General features: G+C 40.4%; 1 pseudogene; it reads left to right on the forward strand.

Annotated features, from left to right (window-relative positions):
• Positions 1-9,269: 9,269 nt before the first annotated feature.
• LOC102739446 (mediator of RNA polymerase II transcription subunit 4-like) lies at positions 9,270-10,724 on the forward strand (annotated as a pseudogene).
• Positions 10,725-11,094: the final 370 nt, after the last annotated feature.

Consider the following 11,094-nt stretch of genomic DNA (forward strand, 5'->3'; position numbering starts at 1 on the left):
GCAAACAGTGAGATTAATTCCTTAATTGAACTGTGGAGACTTCCAAACCTTTCCCTGACAAGCTCCCCAAATGCCAGCTGTGGGTTTCTATGCCCCACAGACAGGCTATGGTAGGACTGCTGTCCGGGGAAAGCTGCTGGCCACACCCTGAGGCTCCCCACACCCTGCCTACATGCCCCAACAGCTGCTTCCTCGCCCCGTGCCTCTAGATGGAAGCCCATTCCTCTGCAATCGTTGTCTATGCACACAGGCTCTCGATACACTTGTTAGGGATTACTCTGAAATCCGAACAGAGAAAGCAATACACCAAAAACAAAGGGAAAACGATCAATGGAACTTTTTAAGCACCATTGAATGTGTTTCTTCATTCCCTCAGAACATTTGGATAACAGTTATTAGTGGACACAATGAGGCTGCCCAGCGAATGTGTCAGTGTCCGTTCTCTGGGAATCAGAAATTGGGAGAGGATGGGTGGTGGAGAAGTTTGCTGGGGAAAGCCCGTGATGAGTGAAAGGGAGGGAGTCAGACCGGTGGCCACCCTTCAGAGCACATCTTGGAGAAGGAGAAGGAGGAGGAAAGGACTAGGTGAGAAGAGCCTGAAATGGGAAATTCCTGATCTCCCAGCAGGTGAGGCCAGAGCGACAGCTAACATTAGAGGAGTCCCACATCAAATGGGAATGTTGGGGCTCCAGCTCACTCCCTCCACATTGAATGGGACGATTCTGGTTCGAGGACCTTCACCATGCCCACTCATCGGCTGGGACGGGTTGGGGAGAGTGTGGTCTTGTGTGAATGATGCACGGTCCCACAGAGGGACAGCCGGTCACTTCAAGTAGACAGATGGGTGCCCAAGAACAGACAGTGGTGGCTCCTGAAGACATGAGTATGTTGCAGGAGCAGGCAGCTCATCCTTTGATGGCACTTTTTCTTGTGTATTGCCTGTTTTCACTGCACCTCCACTCAGAGACTCACAGAGGTTCCCGATGACCAGTTTACAAAGGAAGTAAAAACCTGAGCCTGGATTGCTGGTGATGCTCCATGGCCTGTTACGCTGCTGCAGGACTGTGGGCCCACATAGGGACGGCACTGAGGAATGGCACTGAAAGGAAGTCCCCCAGGTAGCGCTGCAAATAGCCCATCTGGTTTCCAATTTGTCTGGACTAAAAACTGGCCGGATGTAGATCTATGCTGAGTCATAGTGAACAACTAACATTTTGGCCCAGTGAGCAGAAACTTGGAATAAAAGATGGAAATCCAGGTGACCAGAACTTCCGGGGAAAAGACCTGTAGATGGACCCTCAGGATGGGTATAATGTATGAAGGCTTTGTGCGGACACTCACCCAATTGCACCCACTAACGAGGAGGCCCTCAGAAATCAGGTGGACAGAGTGGTGTTCTGTTCGTGCCACGCATTTCCTCATCCCCCCTGGTGTTTGCAGAGGCTCATGTAGAAAATGGCCAGGGTGGCAGGGATGGGAGCTATGCAGGACTTTGTCAACCTGGACTTCCCCTCACCGAGGCTTATCCAGTCAGAGACTCAACTGATTGCCCAACCTGCCAATAGTGGAGGCCACCCGAGCCCCTGGCATGGCATCATCCCTCGGAGGAGCAGCCAGCCACTTGTGCCCTCTTGGTTCTCCTGAAGCCTTCCTTCAGGTTTTGTCCTTATCAGAGTAGACACTTAACCTGGATATGAACGTGCCTTCCTCACCCAAAGTGCTTCTGCCAGAACCACCATCCCAGGCTTGCTGGATGATCTTCTCACTGCCAGTGTATTCCACAATCCACAGCATCTACCAAGAACCCCCTTTTATTTTCAGGAGGAAAAGGGTTACAACGGCTCCCACCCACAGAATTCATTGCTTTTGCCACATCCAGAAGCTGTCTGTCTTGTAGAAATTTGGAATGGCCTATTGAAGATTCAATACACTAACTGGGAAACACACTGTGCAAGTTTAGAAAATCACACTCAAAGATGTGATCAATTCTTTCACCCAACAACCCACGTATGGGTCATGTTAGTGTCCTTTTGCTGCATAGCAAGGTGCTACAAACTTAGCAGGTTTAAATGGCACACATTTCTGATATCACAGTTTCTGTGGGTCATCTTAGCTGGATCCTCTGTTCAGGGTCTCATAGGGCTGCAGTCAAAGTGTGGGCTGGGGCTGGGTTCTCCTCTGAAACTCACAGTCCCTGCTCTTCCAAGTTCATGACATTTATTGGCAGAGTTTATTTCCTTGAATCTGTAAGACTCATGGTGACTCGCATCTTCAAAGCCAACAGGAGACAACAGTTCTGCCTTCCAAACTCTTGAAAGGACTCACCTGATAAGGCCAGGCCCACCCATAGGCTTTTGATTAACTCAGAGTCTGTTGATTAGGCCCTTTGATTACTTAAGCAAAAGTCCCTTCACCTTTGTCATATGATGCAACCTCATCATGGGTGTGACATCCTTCATGTGCACAGGTCCACCCACAATGAAGAGGAGGGGCTCCTACAGGGTGGGCACCCCATGATAATTCTGACTACCACAGGTTCCCTCCACAGGGCCAGAATGCAGGGCCTTACTGGTTTAGAAGTCTTACTTCCCTGGGGGGCATATAGCACCAGCTGGGCTGCATCAAAGGGGTTTCTGCTTATGGGCAGAAATGTGGTTCCTACGGAGACATGGGGGAACCAGCTCTCCAGGTTACAGGCCGTAACCTCGTTCACACCTCCACTCTGCCTCTCCAGACCCCCTAACCTTTTTGTAATTGATTTCCTACATTAAATCTCCCTCCATTTGATGTATCTAACATAGCTTCTGTTTCTCTGCTTGGACAATGACTGAAAAAAATCATAAATTGTCCATTATGTAGGCTCAAAAAATGTTAGCTCAAGAGATTGGGATTTATTGTCTTTTAGGCAATACGTTTCTTGATGTTATACACACATATTCTCATGTAGATGTGCAGCAACCATTAGTCCAGAAGATGACAGAACTCATGTAGGTTCTTCGAGCCTTCAGAATTACACCAAACACCTGTCCCAGCATAGATCTTTACACAAGACTGGATTTTTTTTTAACTAGTAACAAACTGTAAAAGAATCAAAACTGGAACCCAAGGGCATAAACATCTAGAATGCAACAGAAAGAGATTTGAACACTGGACGGTGAAATTACCTGGCAAATTCCTTACTTTTCACATCAAAAAATAGAATTAGTGGGGGCTCCTGGGTGGCTCAGTTAGTTGAGCATCTGACTGTTGATTTCGGCTGGGTCATGATCTCAGGATCGTGGGATCAAGCCCCACGTTGGGCTCCACGCTCAGCACAGAGTCTGCCCGAGATTCTCTCCCTCAGCCTCTGCTCCTTCCCCCCCTTCTCTCTCAAAATGAATAAATAAATCTTTTTTTAAAAGATAGAATTGGTGATAGGTATTTATGTATATATGTCTACATGCATCCCTTTATTTGTCTATATTCTTGTTAATTAAATGATTTGGGGCATCCTTGCACAAACTACATAGAGGAACATTGTTTTCCAATATAGCATGTGTTCTAAACCGTGTCGAGTGCCACATGCCTACCTTAGCAGCATCCCTGAACAGGGTAGTTCTCCCCGGCAGTACTAGCTGTCAGGAAGCTTTTACAATCATATCTCATGCATTCTATTAGGAGCATTCATTTATACTATGAAGAAAGATCTTGACAAATGAGCTTCTGCTCAATCTGAAAACAATTGTTCAGAAATCCAAAGTTAGTGGATTTCATGCCACTGTTTATGAAGTTTTAAGCATATCAGTTATTCATTTAAATGAAATACATTTTTTCCTAAGGAAGCATTTGCTTAGAATTGATAAATCATATCCCTCTGGGAGTAAACAAAGAGAGAACTGGAACTGGTAACAAAGTTAAACCAACACACACCTGTCTCAGGTGGCTTTGGTTATCTTGCATTCTGTATAACACCAGCACTTCAGCTGAGATTACTGTTGCCCCCCGCCCCCACCATTACTAGACACCTACTTCTCTAGTCTTCTCACAAGAAAGCAAATACCCCAAGATCAGCAAAGGATTTCTCTCTCTCTCTCTCTCTTTTTTTGGGGGGGGGTTCTTTTCTGTTAGGAATGTCAGGGCACTGTTAAGAGAGTATCACATTTTGAGATAATCTCAAAAACAATGAACTTGGCCTTGAAAATGTATGTTGGGGAAGAAACTGGGCACATCAAGTGATGTAAGTCTCAATAAATCAGCTCAAGAAACAAGGAAACAGGAGATTTTGATACGACAGCCAGGACCTACCAAGACTCATTTTTTCCTCTGCTCTAAACAAATCCCATTCACATCTTCCCCCCAGATTTCCTTACACAAACACATCAAAGAAACAACATTTGCTCTCACATTTGTCTCCTCATGCAGGCCCTACTCAACACGTACTCAAAGGCAACATTTGGTATCAGATATGACTAATTTTATCAACCAGAAAGCCTTGAGTTAATAGCAGGTACAGAAATTGTGTCTTCATCTTCAGGCAGCTTATTTTCCTAGACAAAAATCACAGTTTTGCGAGGCAAATCCCTATTTGCCACCTCTTCTCAAGGATACTTAATGGCAAATGAAACAATCCTGTTTTTCCTGGGGAGGTTTAAATTTCTGAAAAAAAGCCCACGTCCCTCCCTATATAATTAGCAGTTTCCCAAGTTATTGAAAATGACCAACACCAACATAGAGCCCTTACTTGACCCCTCCAAGTTTCTGTTAGGATATCTGTACACCAAAACAGGTCTGCCGATTGCACTTGTATTCTTAACCAGCTCCTGAGGTGGTCTCTGAATCATTGAGGACCTGCAAGATTATACACTAACCAACCTAAGTGTTCGAGTCTGCCAGCTGGGCCACTGCAGCCTACTGGCATGTAGGCAGTGTTAAAATGGCTAAAATTTCATCCAGCACTTAGAGGAATTCAGACCGCCAGAGCTCCATAAATGAAAGACTGATAACACTCATTCTACTTGGGTCTTCTCCAGCTGTGCATTCTGTTCTGCTCCATCTCCACTCGGTTTGACTTGGTACATTTCCTAAACACAAGGGCCAGGAGTCCAGGGCTGCCAAGCCGAAAGTCGTTTCCATTTTGGATGGAAATAAGCAATTCCAATTTAATTCTACTTTAAATCTTTCAAAATAATTTGTAAATATAACCTGATTTTCAGCAAAAGCCAGATGATTCTCACAATAGTTCTCTGCTTCTTTGTAGAAATTCAGTAAGTGTTGATTGATTTTTTAAAAATTCGTCAATTCTTTCTACTAATGATGGTTGGATGATCAATTTTAAATCTACCCAGAGAATACACCAACTTTATTAGGCCGAGTAAAATATTACCAAGATGATTCAAGTAAAGGAATCAATTACCATAAGGCACCATTTCTCAAGACCCAGATTATATCAGGCTAGACATACTCATTTCACAGAGTTGATGTCAAAGGCTGATGTGTGTTTGTAATCACATGCACAGATTGATCTTCTAACATTATCTTCTGAAGTCCATGAAGGGAAAGCTCAGGCTTTTTGAAATTGCTTAGCCATTGTAATCTTTAATTCAAAAGCAGAAGCTCAGTCTCCACTATCTCTAGGAATTTTTGAATCTAAATGAGCTAAAGTACCAAACCAGTGTATTGACCATTTTTGTTCCAGGACTTCAAATCAATAAACTCTCCAAATCTAATAGTTTCAGTAATAGAACTGTTCAATCATTCACTCACAGAAATAAGGATGCATGCAGTTATGGTCTAGAGCAGCTTAAAAGATAATTAAATCAACACCATTCATCTTCCTGAGGATTGCCTGGAAAAGATGAGAGAAATAAATAAAAGATTGAAGACGAACTCCAAACTTATTTAGTGAAACATTCTGTCTTTTTGCAGGATTCCAATGCACGCAAATAGAACACAATCCACAATGATTTTCCAACATTTTCTCTTCCTTTTTACCCTCACAACACTGACTGTAGTTAAGGGAAGACGGAATTAAGGAACACCTTTTCAGTGCATGTACACGTTATTTCCCACACAAGGCCACCACATCGCATAAATATGGGAAGCACCATGCACCCTGCAGTCTCTTTGAATGACATTCCCTGAAGTTGTGTAGCAGCTCACCCACTTACTATTTTAAGACAGGAAGTCAAAAAGAATAAAAGCACCCTAAAACCAAACTTTGCCTAGTTAAATGGAGAGCGTTCCAAGATTTGCCTGAATTCTCTGAATGTTTATTTAGAAAATAAATGGGTCTCCTGGTAATTTTTAATAAACTTAAATGTTTTAGTTAATTCAAGGAAAAACATCAGCGAGCCTTTATTCACATTTACCAGTACTCTGAGGTTAAGAATATTTAAGAGAAGAATTTGCAAAATCATTGCCCACTAGTATCTCTGAGCCAAGGGAAAAAAAGGATAGAAAATTATAATCCGCAGTCCAGTTCTTTTAGGCTACAAGTAAAATATTTAGAGACAAAATAAGGGTGTGTAGACATTTTATAACCCTCCTATTTGTTTTCTTCTTATTTTAAGTAAACAGAAAATGGATTACTTTAACGCAGCTATGTGAAACTGATAGAAATTATACAAGAAATGAGAGGGACAGATTAGGATTATTTTGCTCTTTTAAGGTATTTGCACTACCCAAGAAGCAGTTTAGTGTTATTTGAAAGCAGATTTGTATTAGTTGTAAATGTATATGCAAAGTCTAGAGCAACTACCAACAATAGTTACAAAAAAAGTATAACTGCTAAGAAAGAGGGGAAAAGCTAATCATATAAAATGCTGAATTAAAATCATAAAAGGCAAAAAAAGTGGAAGAAAAAAATAGGAACAAAGAAAAAGGGCAAAGAATGGAAAACAGTAACAAATGTGGTAGATGTTAATCCAACTATACCAATAATCATCTTTAAATGTCAGTGGTCTAAATTCGCCAACTGAAATACAGAGATCATCAGACTTGTCTACAAGAAACCCATTTTAAATATAAACACATATAGATTAAAAGTAAAGGGTTGGAGAGAGATATACCATGCTGACCTAATCAAAAGAAAGGAGGAGTAGGTATATTAATTTTACACAGAACAGACTTCACAGCAAGGTTAACATGAATAAAGAGGGGCATTACATAATGATAAAGGAGTTAATCCTCCAAAAATATATAATAATCTTTAACCTGTGTGTGCCTAATAACAGAGCGTAAAAATATGTGAGGCAAAAGTTGATAAAACTGCAAGGAGAAATAGAAGACTGCACTATTATATGTGAGACTTGAACTCTATTCTATCAGAAATGGACTGACCCAGAAGCAGAAAGTCAGTAAGGACAGAGTTGAACTCAATAGCGCCCTTCGTCAACTGGATACACTTGATAGCTATAGACTATTTCATCCAACAACTTCAGCATACACATTCTACTCGGCCCCACTGGGACATTCACTAAGATAGACCACATTCTGGGCCATAAAACATACAAGGATTAAAATCACACCACATCTGCTATCAGACCATATTAGAATTAAACTAGAAATCAATCAGAGAAAGGGAATCCCTAAATACATGGAGATTAAACACCACACTTCTACATAACACATAGGGTAAAGAAAAAATCATGAGCGAGATTAAAGCATTTTTTAACTAAAATGAAAGCAGAAATACAACTTTTCAAAATTTGTAGAATACAGCACAAACAGTGGAGGGGAGCTTGAACTATTGAATGCATATATTTGAAAAGAAGGAAGATCTATAACCAAAAATGTAAGCTTTAACCTTAAGCAACTTGAGAAAAAAGAGCAAATTAAATCCAATGTTAGCATAAAAAATAATAAAAATTAGAGCAGAAATCAATGAAATTGAAAACAAGAAATCAATAGAGAAAATCAACAAAACCCAAACTCATTTTTGGAAAAGATCAATAAAATTGATAAGCCAGCTAGCTAAGGGAAAAAAATGGGGGGGGGGGAGAAAAAACACAATTACTAATATCAGAAATGAAAGAAATGCATCAATACAAATCATATGGACATGAAAAGGATAACAAAGGAATATTATAAACACCTCTAAGCCCACAAGTTTGATAACATAGATGAAATAGACCAATTACTTGCAAGACAAAATCTGCCAAAACTCACACAAGAAGAAATAGACTATTTGAACAGGTGTCATAAAAAAACATTGACGCACCAGGCCCATGTGGATCATTGGTGAATCCTACCACACATTTAAGAAAGAAATTATACCAATTCTCTATAGTCTTTTCTAGAAGATAGAAGCAGAGGAATATCCTTAACTCACTGTATGAGCCCAGCATTACCCTGATAAGAAAACCAGGCAGAAACATTACTGGAAAAGGAAGACACAGACTAACATCTCTCATGAACATAGATGCAAAATCCTTAAACAAATATAGCAAAGCAAATCCTACAATGTCTAAAAAGAATTATACACCTCAACCAAGTGGGATTTATTCTAAATATGCAAGTTTAACATTTGAAAATTAATTAATGTAAGTCATCACATCAACAAGCCGAAAAAGAAGAAAATCACAAGATCATATCTATAGATGCAGGAAAAGCATTTGACAAAATCCAAAACCCATTCATAAAAAATAAAAACAAACAAACAAATGAACAAAAAAGCAAAACCTCTTAGCAAACTAGGAGTAGAAGGGAACTTCCTCAAATAGATAAAGAACATCTATAGAAAAGCTACAGCTAGTGTCATACTTAATGACGTGAAAGTTGGAGCTTTCCCATTAAGATCAGGTACAAGGCTAGGATATCCACTCTCCCCACTGCTTTTCAGCATCATACTGGAAGTCATAGCTGATACAAGAAAACAAGAAAATGAAATAAAATGTAGACAGATTAAGAAGGAATAAATAAAAATGTCTCTGTTCTCAGATGATATAATTACCTATATAAAAAATCCAAAAGAATCAACCAAAAAAAGAAAAAAAAAAACTTCTAGAACTGTTAAGTAATTATAACAAGGTTACAGGATACAAAGTTAATACACAAAAGCTTATGAACAGATGTTTAAGTCCCAGGTCATTCAGAAATTACAATTTTAAAACAACAGTGAGATACCATTCCATACCTATTAGAATGAAAATGCAAAATAACGCAGCCACTTTGGAAAAAAGATTGCCAGTTTCTTACTAAACAAAGCATACTCTCACTATACTACCCAATATTCATGCTCTTGATACTTCTCCAAATGAGTTAAAAACATATAGCCACACAAACACCTACCTATGGATATTTATAGCTGCTTTGTTCATAATTGCCGATTAGAAGTAGCCCAGATGTCCCTCAGAGGTAAACTGAGAGACAAACTGTGGTGCATCCAGACAGTGGAATATTATTAAGCAATGACAAGACATGAGATATCAAGCAAAACATGAAAACACGTGGAGGAACGTTAAATGGATATTGCTAAGTGACAGAAGCCAACCTGAAACAGTTGCATATCATGGGACTCCAACTATATGACACCGTGGAAAAGACAAAACTATGGAGACAATATAAAGATCAGTGGTTCCCCGGGGTTGGGAGAGAAGGAGAGGAAGGAATAGTCAGAATACATGATTTTTACGGCAGTGAAAATGTTCTGTATGACATTACTATGGTGGATACACTATACATTTATCCAAACCCATAAAATGTACAAGACCAGGAGTGAGCCCTAATGTAAATTATGGACTTTGGTGGATAACGATGTGTCAGTGTAGGTTTATTGATTGTAACAAGTGGAGCACTCCGGTGTGGGGTATTGATAGTGGATAAGGTAGTGCATGTTTGGGGGCTGGGGTTACATGGGAATTCCCTGTTCCTTCCACTCAATTTTTGCAGTGAATTTAAAACTGCTCCAACTCTCCAGCTGTGGGCCCATGGGGAGCTTGGCAGCAGTCTTTGAGTGGAGACAAGGAGAAGGAGCGGCCGGGAGGTGGCTCTGGAGCAGCCCGTGGTAACAGCACTCCAGAGAGGCTGCTGTCTGTGCTGGAAGATCTGGAAGTCTTGTCGAGAGAGCTTATAGAAATACTAGCAATTTCAAGAAACCAAAAGCTGTTGCCATCAGATGAGGAAAACCAGGTCCTGGAGTTGTTAATTCACAGAGATGGGGAATTTCAAGAACTGATGAAATTGGCACTCACTCAGGGAAAAATCCATCATGAAATACACGTTGTAGAAAATGAAGTGGAGAAAAGTGACAGTGATATTCAGCAACTACAAAAATGCTAAAGGAAGCAGAACAAATACTGGCTACAGTGTTTACCAAACAAAAGAAAAAACTCAAATTAATAGAAAAAGCAAGAAAAGGTACCATCTCCTCGGAAGATATAATTAAGTATGCACATAGGATTAGTGCAAGTAATGCTGTGTGTCCCCCACTGACCTGGGTCCCAGGGGACCTACAGAGACCATATCCAACTGATTTAGACATGGGAAGTGGGTCAAATGAACAATCCTTCCACTAATAGTGTTAACAGTCATTTACCAGCGGACGCACTGCAGCAGGCAGACTGCCAGATGTCCTTGCTCCACAATATCCATGGCAGTCAAATTCATGTCAATGAATATCCTACCACCAAATCACAGGAATGACTTCTTGTTGGAACTTCCTGGACATAATAAGGAAAATGAAGATGATGTAGACTTAGTCAACAGACTCCTCAAGCAGTAGTACTGATTCTGATCAAAAAACATAAAAGACAAAATTCATACAGAATTGAATACAGTGGGGGAGTACCTCAGTGGCTCAGTTGGTTGAGCATCGGACTTCTGATTTTGGCTCAAGTCATGATCTCAGAGCTGTGAGATCGAGCCCTGCTTCGGCATGGAGTCTGCTTAAGATTCTCTCTCTCCCTCTGCCCTTTCCCTCACTTCACTCCCTCTCTAAAAAACAAACAAACAAACAAACAAACAGAATTGAATACTATGGAATTCTGTTTCTTAAATAATTACAAGCCTGTAAAAAATAGCCAGATAATACTGGCTGTAGTGGAATTGTGCAGCCCATTAAAAATCACTGGACTTTCCTTTTTTTTTTTTTAAGATTTTATTTATTTATTTATTTAT

The sequence above is a fragment of the Leptonychotes weddellii genome, chromosome 8 (genome assembly GCF_054177405.1).
Source record: "Leptonychotes weddellii isolate Sample4059 chromosome 8, ASM5417740v2, whole genome shotgun sequence".
Lineage (NCBI taxonomy): Eukaryota > Metazoa > Chordata > Mammalia > Carnivora > Phocidae > Leptonychotes > Leptonychotes weddellii.